Raw genomic sequence first — 11065 nt, forward strand, 5'->3', positions numbered from 1 at the left:
CTCTCTCTGTTTAAATCTAGATTAAAGACACATCTTTTTGGCATTCAAATAATGCATCTCATAATCTTTTACTGCAGTTATATCTGATCAAATGCACATTATTATTCTTTAGTTTGGGTTAAACAAATACATTTTGCTTGGTTGGAACAGCAGCTACGCTAATTATGTCTCTATTTGTTTCTCTGTTTCTGCCACGGGATTGACATCCCATGGTAACTAGGATTTACACAAGCTTCAGTCTGGATCCAGAACACCTGAGAAGAGATGATGCCAACCCCTCAGAGGACCTCAGATGATGCCAACCCTGAAACAACATACAGAACTACCAAATTTTGCTATAAGTTTGATTGCATCATATAATAATTGCTGTTAATAGTGTTCATCATCTGTTTGACTAAGTCTTTAATTGATTTTTCCGTACATTTCTGCCATATGTACATTAACTGACAGTCACCACTGATAAGCTACCACTAAATATTGTAGAAACTTAATTTGCTGTAAAGTTGCTTTGCAACGATTTGTATCGTGAAAAGCGCTATACAAATAAACTTGAATTGAAAAATTGAATTGAAAATGAGGGTGGGAGGGGAAGTATGAGAGGGAAGAGAGGTGAAAGGGTTGTACTTTGACAATAATCCTTCTCCTACAAGACAAGAGACAGGCTCAATGCACCAAGACTAACAGGAGGACTAATGACTAACTCTTAAAGTAAATGTAACTTCACACACTGGCCTATTCTAGTTTCCAGCAGAAAATCTGTGCTGTGCAGAGCACTCCCCTCAAAGTATTTTGGCATTTTGAAATCATGGAGAGAATCTTTACTCTTATTGGTTGTCGCTTCTGAAGATATGCTAGTAGCATAGTGTTGTTTGGAGATGCAAAGAGCAAAAATCATCTTCTACCAGTGGAGACAACGAATCAGTACCTGCATGTCTGAAGAAGCAGAAAAGACAAACATGGAGTTTTGGTACCTTCCCACTGCTGCCTTTGGCTTATTCAGCTGGGGCTTAAAATACATTTAATATTCAGTAATATTATCGATTTGACTGCACTGACCCTGTATGATGAGAACTAAACTTGAACTGACTTTGAGCTGAACAATGACACTGCTGTCTTCTGAAGAGCTGCTTTATAGCTGAACCAAATTTTCTTCATAATTGATTAATTTTGCAACACTGACTCTATTATTGAATTGCATCTACATTGAACTAATTTGAGCTGAATAATGATACTATTGTAGAACTTCTTTAAAACCTGAAACTGAAGTCTTAATTGATGAATTCATCATAATTGATGAATTTTGCATCAACACTGTTATTTTCCTGTTCATTAATTTGAAACAGTTTGAAACAATCAGTATTGTATAACGTGCTATATAAATAAATGTGACTAGACTTGGCTCAAACTAAAAATATGAGCGTAAAAAATCAGTACAGCATACACAAAGTGGAAGGATTTGATGACAGAAAATCCTAGTAGTGATGCCAAAGTTTCTTCTTCTTTGTTGGACGGGTAATTTATCGCTATTTATTTAATGGTATTTATTGTCAGCATTTTATAAAAGCAACATGATTTTCAACCAATGAAATTTCTCAGTGGGTGCGGCTACCCACAAAAACAGAAACCAATTCAGACAAAACAGCTTGTCTTTGGTCCCAGTCATGGCTAGTTATGACAATCAATCAATCAAACAAACAAATAAATAAATAAATGACAGCTTATTAAATGTTATTGCTTATTTTATGACGGTATGTCTAAGACACAGTACTAGTCTAAACCTACAGTAGTTTGTCATGCACTGTCAAATGTTTCGTCATGCTAAATGATTTGAGTCATTTAGAATGCTAAAGACAAATCCTATCTGACAGGTTGCATACAGTTTTATCTAAGATCTTGTATGTCAGTGAGCGTCGTGAAGCGAGTGAATATTGAACGGTGCTGAACCTCCCAGCCTCACAGGACACACACGAATGGTGAATTCCTGCAGATGTGGTGATGTCATCTTCCTCAGGCCCATGTCATCTGATACCTTTGATACTTCTAATAACCTGCCGTGTGTGTGTGTGTTCAGAAAAAGAAGACTCAGTGGCCATCTCAGACATGGATTTGGCTTGTGTACTTCAGAAAGGACGATCTCTACTGAGCGGAGTCCTCTCCTATCCACGGATAAAATGTACTCGTATCGCCAAATGCTAGTGAATTCCCTCAACAGTGCAAAGACAAGAATGTGCAGAGCACATGAAATCAGCTGCACGTCTGATTCGTGATTACAGGCACCAAAGCAGGAACATTCCGAGACTTTCGACATTTCCCTTCAATGCTCAAGTGTTTTCTCATCGACAGGGTTCAGCTTTGATATCCGGCAACCTGACAATTCACAAAAACACCAGCAGTGTTTACAAAGCATCTCAGAAGAGAGTTATTGATGGCCATCACCATTTGCAGGGGTGCTGGGAAAAACCATAACACATCTTCTGTTAGCATAATAATCAAAGATCTGACAGTATAGCCCTCAGCTAAATTACGTTATACCATCTGTTTCTTGAAAGTTGGGTCAACATGGTCAGTTAGTCAGCAAACTGCTGACTATAGTGAGGTCGACCAGTAAGACTCTACACATTTGTTTTGGCAACTGTGTTAAAAGAGGCTAAATTTTGAGATGTGGCTTATCAGAGAGGGTTTTAATGTGTCAGCAGTAGGGCTGGGCGGTATGATGGTATATATCATTACCGCAGTACAAAATGTCAACCGTAAGAGATTGTTTAATTCCGTGTATACGGCGACATGTAAATAAGTGGGCGTGGTTCACTCAGACACTGCCATTTGTCAAAGAAATGTTCCTGTGGCTCAGTGGTAGAGCATTGCGTTAGCAGCGCAAAAGGTCGTGGGTTCGATTCCCAGGGAACACACATACTGGTAAAAAAAATTTATAGCCTGAATGCACTGTAAGTCGCTTTATCCAAAGCATCTGCTAAATGGATAAATTAATTAAATAAAAAAAGTAAAAGAAACACGGAGAAAGACGAACGAGCAGATCTGGGCTGCGTTTCCCCAAAAGCATCGTAAGCCTAAGTTACTTGTAGAACCATTGTCACCAATGGAGCTACGATCAACTTAGGTTTACCATGCTTTTGGGAAACGCAGCCCAGGAGGATCCAGAAAGTATTCAGTTTTCTAAAGGGTTGTTCATAACGTGATATTGTCGGAACAACGGTGCATCAAAGGTGCAGCAGTCAACCGCGAGAGCAATGCAGCACCTGGACAGTTTAGAGGAGCGCACAGGCTCACAACGGAGGAAGCGTTATGAGTTAAGCTTACTTGACTACAACAGTTCATATGTCAATGTCGTAATGAAAAGAAATAGCCTTAAATAATGAATAGATGTACATCTTTCCACCCCTTATGAGTACAGTTAATTTTTACACACCAGAATCGCATTCAACGTGGACGCGGTTATAAGGGTGTGTATAATTTAAACTACTTAGTCAGCAGTACTAACAGTAGTTGATGTTCAGTTTGCATACTGCTGTTCTCCAAGTCACTGTTGATCTCTTTCCTCTCTTGAATAAAGCTCCAGGTGAAGGGTTGCCAGTTATCACAAAAAAAGCAAAACAAGCCCCTATAATAAGCAGGTACCAGGGAACAAATGTAAACAATATAACTAGTATTAATACTGTCCTACAAAATTAAATGTAATTTATTATGAATAGAATATTTCAATATAAAATATTTAGATATTATAAACTGATTGAAGTAAAACAATAACAATGTGAAAAACAGCTTATTTAAAGTTTAATTGCACCAACAAGTTGAGGGCAGTTAATCTAAAAGCTGAGTGTCTTTTTACTTAATAAATAATTTACCAAATAAAAGAAAAAGAAAACAAGTAGTACTTTTCATTTCTAAAGTATTTGAAGGAAGCGTTATGAGTTAAGCTTACTTGACTACAACAGTTCATATGTCAATGTCGTAATGAAAAGAAATAGCCTTAAATAATGAATAGATGTACATCTTTCCACCCCTTATGAGTACAGTTAATTTTTACACACCAGAATCGCATTCAACGTGGACGCGGTTATAAGGGTGTGTATAATTTAAACTACTTAGTCAGCAGTACTAACAGTAGTTGATGTTCAGTTTGCATACTGCTGTTCTCCAAGTCACTGTTGATCTCTTTCCTCTCTTGAATAAAGCTCCAGGTGAAGGGTTGCCAGTTATCACAAAAAAAGCAAAACAAGCCCCTATAATAAGCAGGTACCAGGGAACAAATGTAAACAATATAACTAGTATTAATACTGTCCTACAAAATTAAATGTAATTTATTATGAATAGAATATTTCAATATAAAATATTTAGATATTATAAACTGATCGAAGTAAAACAATAACATGAGATTTAAAAATAATTCAGAAACACCTTATTTAAAGTTTAATTGCACCTACAAGTTGCATTTAATATCAGTCAGTTGGGGGCAGTTCATCTAAAAGTTGAGTGTGTTTCTACTAAATAAATAATTTATCAAATAAAAGAACAAGGCGAGGTACTTTTCATTTCTAAAGTATTTGAGTTTATTTATTATCTAAAGCCCTTTTTGTCGATTTTCAGAAGAACTACATATATAAAGAACTATATCGTGAAATATATTGTTAACGTGAAATAAAATGAGTCATACGGTGAAACAGAATTTTGGTCATACCGCACACCCCTAGCCTGCAGTGTAACTTTTAGATGGCAAAACTCGTTAAATTCATCCCCTTTTAAGCAACACCACCTCAGCCAATAAATCACCACTTTTGTATCAAATTTAACACCTTCAACAATACATTTCAAGACAATTACTGTCAGACTTGTCAGAATGTTCCTATTGTGCATAATCTCTATACACCTCCGTTTGTTTCTATTATGGTTTTGTGCAATGAAAGGTTATAGTCAGTTAGTCGTTTACATAGAAGGGTGCAAATACACTACCATTTAAAAGTTTGGGGTCAGTTTTTTTTAATACTTTTTAATATTCAGCAAGGATGCATTATATTGATCAATAGTGACAGTCAAACATTTCTTATGTACCAAAAGATTTCTATTATTTTAAATAAATGCTGTTCTTTTGAACGTTCTAATCAAAATATCCTGAAAAAAAGTTTCCAGAAAAAAATATTAAGCAGCACAACTGCTTTCAACATTTATAATAAGATTTGTATTTATTTATTTATTTTTTTTTTTTGAGCACCAGTCAGCATATTAGAATGATTTCTGAAGGATCATGTGACACTGAAGACTGGAGTAAGACTACTAAAAATTCAGCTTTGTCATCACAGGAATAATTACATTTTAAAATGATTATTATTTACAAAATATGAAGCAATTATTTTAAATTAAATTAATATTTATTACCGTTTTTACTGTATTTTTTTATCAAATATATCTAGACTTGGCAAGCAAAAAAAAGACTTTCAAAAACATTTTTAAAAATCTTGCCAACTCCAAACTTTTGAAAGGTCTAAATGTGTCAGATCAGTGTCTGGTGGATGCTAAACAAGCCTAATTATACAGCGCTTTCTAAAATGACTAGTTGTTCTGACAGCCTACCGACAAATTGATTTTGAAAATATATGCAGTTGTGTGTACGTTTCAAAAATGCGATTAAGGATCAAAGATCACTTAGGATCCAAAACATACACCGCCCAAATCCTAAAGTGGAAAACATATGATAGAAGGTTTGAGCTTTATTTCATTGGTTAACATCTTATGGGGAACATTTGAACTGAACTTGCCGTTATTTGTGTCATGGTTTATTGCACCTTGTTGTGCTGGTAAAATAAGGTCATCAATAACATGCAACTCCATGCAAGCAGTCCTGAAGATCAATCAGAGTTTTCCTGCACACGCAAAGGTCTTGCACGCAAAGTCAAGCCACTGGGCCATGTGATGTCTTATGCTTAAGAGAAAAACCACAGACCTTCAGCTTCCTCACGGAAAACACATATAAACTTAAAACAGTAGTGACTGATAGAGAATTTTTTAATTAAAATAAGAATTAAATGATTCAGATAGCTTATATCCACCCAACTGAAGAGAAGATAAACTTAATTAAAAGTATAAAATATCAAATGTAGAGACGGAAGGACATATGTAATAACAAGCAACCACAGCATTACACAGACACACATACACACAAAGCCAGACACACATTGAGGAAAGAAGTGGACAAGCCTTTGTGAGTCATCAGTTTTCAGCAACAGCATGACAAATATGGGCACTTCAACAGGAAGAGCTTCTGACACGCACACGCACACTGAACACGCAAAAGCAAACCTGCAACAAATGCCATAATCTACATACATATTTTAATAAGTTTCAAAACCACAGGACATGAAAGTCAATACACCACATTAGATAAAAAAAAAAACCTGAAAGATGCTCATTTTTTAGAAAGAGAAGTTTTACAATGGGAAAACCACAATGTATCGTGGGCTACATAAGTCAAGAACCATATTTCCAGTGATCTTTCTCTTTTTGTGTCATAGAAGTGGAATTTAATCATCCTAAGCTCACATGTCTCCATGCATCACTCGCAAAATAAAAAGAGAAAGAAATATGAAAGGTCGGCAAGCCCGATAGGTCTGAGATGTAACAGACAAAAAAATTATATATTTTTCAGCTTTTTAACAATATTCAATATATATTTTGGTATTTGTGAATTTGCTCTGAAATGGCTTAAAAGTGAATAATGAAATATTATTATAATTGTAAAAATTGTTTGGTTCTATTGTCCTCATTTGTAAGTTGCTTTGGACAAAAATATTTTAGATTTTAAAATTTTAAATAGCTGTTTTCTATTTGAAAGTATATTTAAAATGTAATTTATTTCTGTGACGACAAAGCTGAATTTTCAGCAGTCATTACTCCAGTCTTCATTGTCACATGATCCTTCAGAAATCATTCTAATGCTGATTTGGTGCCATTTAAAATATGAATAAATAAGAATAAAAATATAATCTAAATAGATGGAGAAATCACTGGACAATAAGAAAGCGGACGGAGAGTTATATAGGAGAAAAGAAAGAAAATAGTTAAAAGAGAGAAAGAACAGAAGTATGAACGACAAACTGCTCAAGTTAGTTCATGCCCAGATTTTGCAGAATTAGTAATACTGGTAAAAACTGTTACTTGTGCCAAAGCTGCATGTTTGAATGTGCACAAGACGAGAATGACATATAAGGAGAAGGTTTGTATAATACTCTGCCAGTTAATCGAGACTGTAGATGTCTAAAGAGGTTCATCATCCTCCAGGCATGTCACACTATCTTTAACAATGGGCTTCCCGACACATACACACTAACACACACACACACACTTCATCACTTTATCCCCTAGCCATCATCTCCCCATGGTGCACAACATCCCATCAAAAATAAACAGTGTCTACAGAAAGCATTATCCAAACAGATTTGACCCAAATGAATCTGACCTAATCTGCTCCTAAACCTGTGATTGAACAACACCTTAGTGAATTGTAAGCAGAATATGCAGACACACCAGTCTTTATCTAATAATACTCAGATTCACAGGATGGGGCCCAGCACAGACAGGGGCCGTGAAGCGGTGAGAATGTCCTGCCAGGGCGTGTGCTCTCTGCCAGAATGCAGTCGTGCTGTAAGTTAACCACAGGGCACGCGACACGGGTCGGGCGGGCAGCGCTTAACTCTCCCCTCTCTATCATTTTCCATGTCCCTCACTTCTCCACTCAAAACACGAACCGCTGGCTGGAGCTGCTTCACAACACGCATCGTCTAAAAACATTTCGTTCCATATTTCTTGGGTGAATTCTTGGCCTCTAATTTTGACTCTTCAAAAAAGGATGGATGGAGGAAAAGAACATCAACCAGAGAGACAAGAGGGGAAACGGGTTAAAGAGAAAGAGGCTGGGAGAAAATAGAGCGAAGCGATGGTGACACTATGGAAAAACTCCACAGCAGTGTCGAGAGACACTAAAACTAAACCTCAGTGGGGACTACATCTCAGAATGTCCTAGGCCAACAGTGCTTTTATTTTCAGACTGGCCATTAAATAAAAAGTGTAATACGGCCAAATTTTTGAGAAAAAGAAATGTAGGTTTAAATTGTCTGTACTTCTCAACATAGAACAATTAATAAAAAAAAAAACTGTTACTAAGTTAGAAATAACATTCACATTTGGGAAAGTAAATTAGATCACATTTGATTTATATGCAGCTTATTTTGCTGTTTTCACAAAGAAAGTCATTCAGCGTTGTAGGAACGATCCAAAAAAACTATTATAAATCTCATAAGTCCATTTTCACAAAGTTTCACTGTTTTAAATGTCTATTTGCTTATGTGAGATAACATATGTAGCCTAAAAATAAGATTTCCAATTAAAGTGCATAACTTTAAAATATTGATTGTAACAACTAATATATATATATATATATTAAAATTGTTGTGAAATGTATGTAAAGACAAGTAACATTAAATACATAATTGCATGACTTATTTAAGAATCTATTTTTGTATATATATATATATATTTATTTATTTCTGTCAAAATTACTTGTACTTATATATAATATAATGTAATGTAATGTCATGTAATATAAGTAAGGGATAACCCCTATTCTGCAATAACAACCGGCTGGATATACATTATCTCACTTATTACATGGCTACTTGCCACATAAGTAAATAATTAGACACAAAATATTGATTTGTGTTGAAATATTTGAACACAAAGCTTCCAGTGAGCAAGAGGTTCAAACTAGACGGACATTTAAGAAATATGGGACAGTCATACCACTTATTACACAACATTTCACCACATAAATAATTAAGGCGATAAAATATATTGATTTAAGACAAAAATGTTTTAAAATCTTACCAGTTTGTTAGTTATATTTTATAATCCATTACAGTGTACAAAACAATCGTAGCAAAATGGCAGCAGCTGCGTTTGTATGAAGCAAGAGAGCGAGTCCAGGAGGACATGGCCTAATTAAATAATCGTACAAATAATACAAGAGTATAGCACCGACTTCCGACTTCAGTATGAGCCTGTGTTATCAGTTTTACCAGTTGTTATCAAGTGATAACATACCTTGGAACGTCGAACGTCGCCAATCAGAATCAAGTATTCCACAGAACTGTGTTATAATTTAATATAATCATTTCTACACTGTAAAAATAAAATTTTCCTGTTAAATTGCAGAAATTTATGGCATGGTAGCCAAAAATTTACTATAAAAATATGGTCACAATGTTTCAGGTATGGCATATTGATGCCAAAAACTTACACTATGCAAAATAATGTAAATATATCAATACTAACTACTTGATATATCTACTACACTATGCAAAATATATCAATACTAACTACTTGATATATCTACTTGAACTATCTGATTTTTTTAACCACTTTAACCACCATAATGTCAGAGCAGACATGTAACACAAAACATGCTAATGTACATTACTAATAACAAAAAAAAATGTGTCATGCAAGGACTTCTGGGAATGTCTTTTACGGTTTCACACCATGAATTATATTGTAATTCAAAATTTGAAAAGTACTTCACAATAAAATTACATGTAATGTGATGTTAAACCATTTAGAATTGTCACCATATATGGCAAGGCAATGTACAGTTAAACAATAACCGCAGAATTATTCTTTAAAAATGACAAACTTTTAAATCAGGTTAAGTTCAAACTTGTGTGCGAATAGTTCAGAAAGTTCCATTGTCGTCACTGTAAAGTCATGTAATTCACAGATTTAGCATGCAGAAATGCAAGCCGTACCAGAGAGAGGTTTGTTTGTTAATTAGCATGTGACGGTGATAAACATACCTCGTCAGGCGCTGTGGTTGAGGGTGCTCCCCAAACTTCCTGTAAAGAGAGAAAAACACTTTAGCAGAAATTCAACCACAATACAAACAAAAACATCATTTTATGCGCACAAATATTTGAGGGCACACCTGTGTACTATACTGTGCCACTGTAACACACACACAAAAGCCCGTTTCCCATCACTCAACAAGGGGCAAACACAATCATGCACTCAAATGTGCCACGACAGGCAAACACACGCACCTGCCCGCTATTTGAGATTAGCAGGCTTGCAGCTGTTGTAGTGACCTTGTGAGAGCACAGTCACATGACCGTGTATACAAACACACACAGGTGGCCAAACTAAACCACTTTCCCATTCTGATTACATCCACCAGGCTAATTATCACAGGAAAGCTGTCTAACGGCACAGTTTAGCGATACCTGCTGCCAAAAACGCATCACTTTCCTTTTGATAGGAATTGTTGTAGCCATTTAAGAAAGTATTTTTATTTTATATTATTTATGTTTAAATATTATTTGTTTGTGTTTTGTTTAGTTCAATTTGCTAATTAAGAAAATTGTAAACGTCATAAGGGTGTGGTAAATTGGACGGGAGGACGCCGGAAGAGGGGAAGTGGGTCAGACATAATTTTTTGACCACTTCGTATGTTTTTGTTTGTAGAATCCCTTTTTTCGAACGAGTTTCGTTTGGTATAATTTGTATCTTAATTTTAATATGTTTTTTGTTCGTCAATTATTTACCAGAATAAATGGGGCCAAGAATAAGCGTTTCATGGAATGAAGTGCGTTCAAAACAAAGCCCGCTACCATGCTTCCGCGGCAAAACATAGGCCGAAACAGGGATTTAAAGGAATGTTCCGGGTTAAACGCAAGTTAAGCTCTCGCTACAGATGCTGTTGATTACCGCAGCCCTCACTTTGGAAAAACAAGCATAAATCACATTTGCAGTAATAAACGTATAATGAAAGCCTACAGGGCAAGGCATTCTGTGGGATACATGTTAAAATATACACAGTTTTGAAAGTAGTCTTGAGTTAACGCATACCATATAATGAATCTAGTGAGATATAATTGCTTGCTAATCATTAACATTTACTAATGCAATATTTGAACTTTTACAAAACCACTAAACTCACACAATATATGCTGAGATATCAAAAAGAACATGATTTAGCCTAACTATTTGCACAGTACTAGTTTGTACA

General features: G+C 35.4%; 1 protein-coding gene across 2 annotated transcripts in view; it reads right to left on the minus strand.

Annotated features, from left to right (window-relative positions):
• The window catches only part of LOC107661954 (recombining binding protein suppressor of hairless), a 23386-nt gene extending 13195 nt beyond the window's left edge, over window positions 1-10191 (minus strand). The window contains exons 1-2 of one of the 2 annotated variants that reach the window (XM_016451775.1): window positions 10101-10191; window positions 9858-9896 (exon numbers count right to left, since the gene is read on the minus strand). The gene's annotated coding sequence lies outside the window, so the exon portion shown is untranslated. The other variant, XM_016451774.1, reaches the window with a different exon arrangement.
• Between the last annotated feature and the right edge of the window lie 874 nt (window positions 10192-11065).

Source organism: Sinocyclocheilus anshuiensis, unplaced genomic scaffold, assembly GCF_001515605.1.
Source record: "Sinocyclocheilus anshuiensis isolate Anshui unplaced genomic scaffold, SAMN03320099.WGS_v1.1 scaffold603, whole genome shotgun sequence".
Taxonomy (NCBI): domain Eukaryota; kingdom Metazoa; phylum Chordata; class Actinopteri; order Cypriniformes; family Cyprinidae; genus Sinocyclocheilus; species Sinocyclocheilus anshuiensis.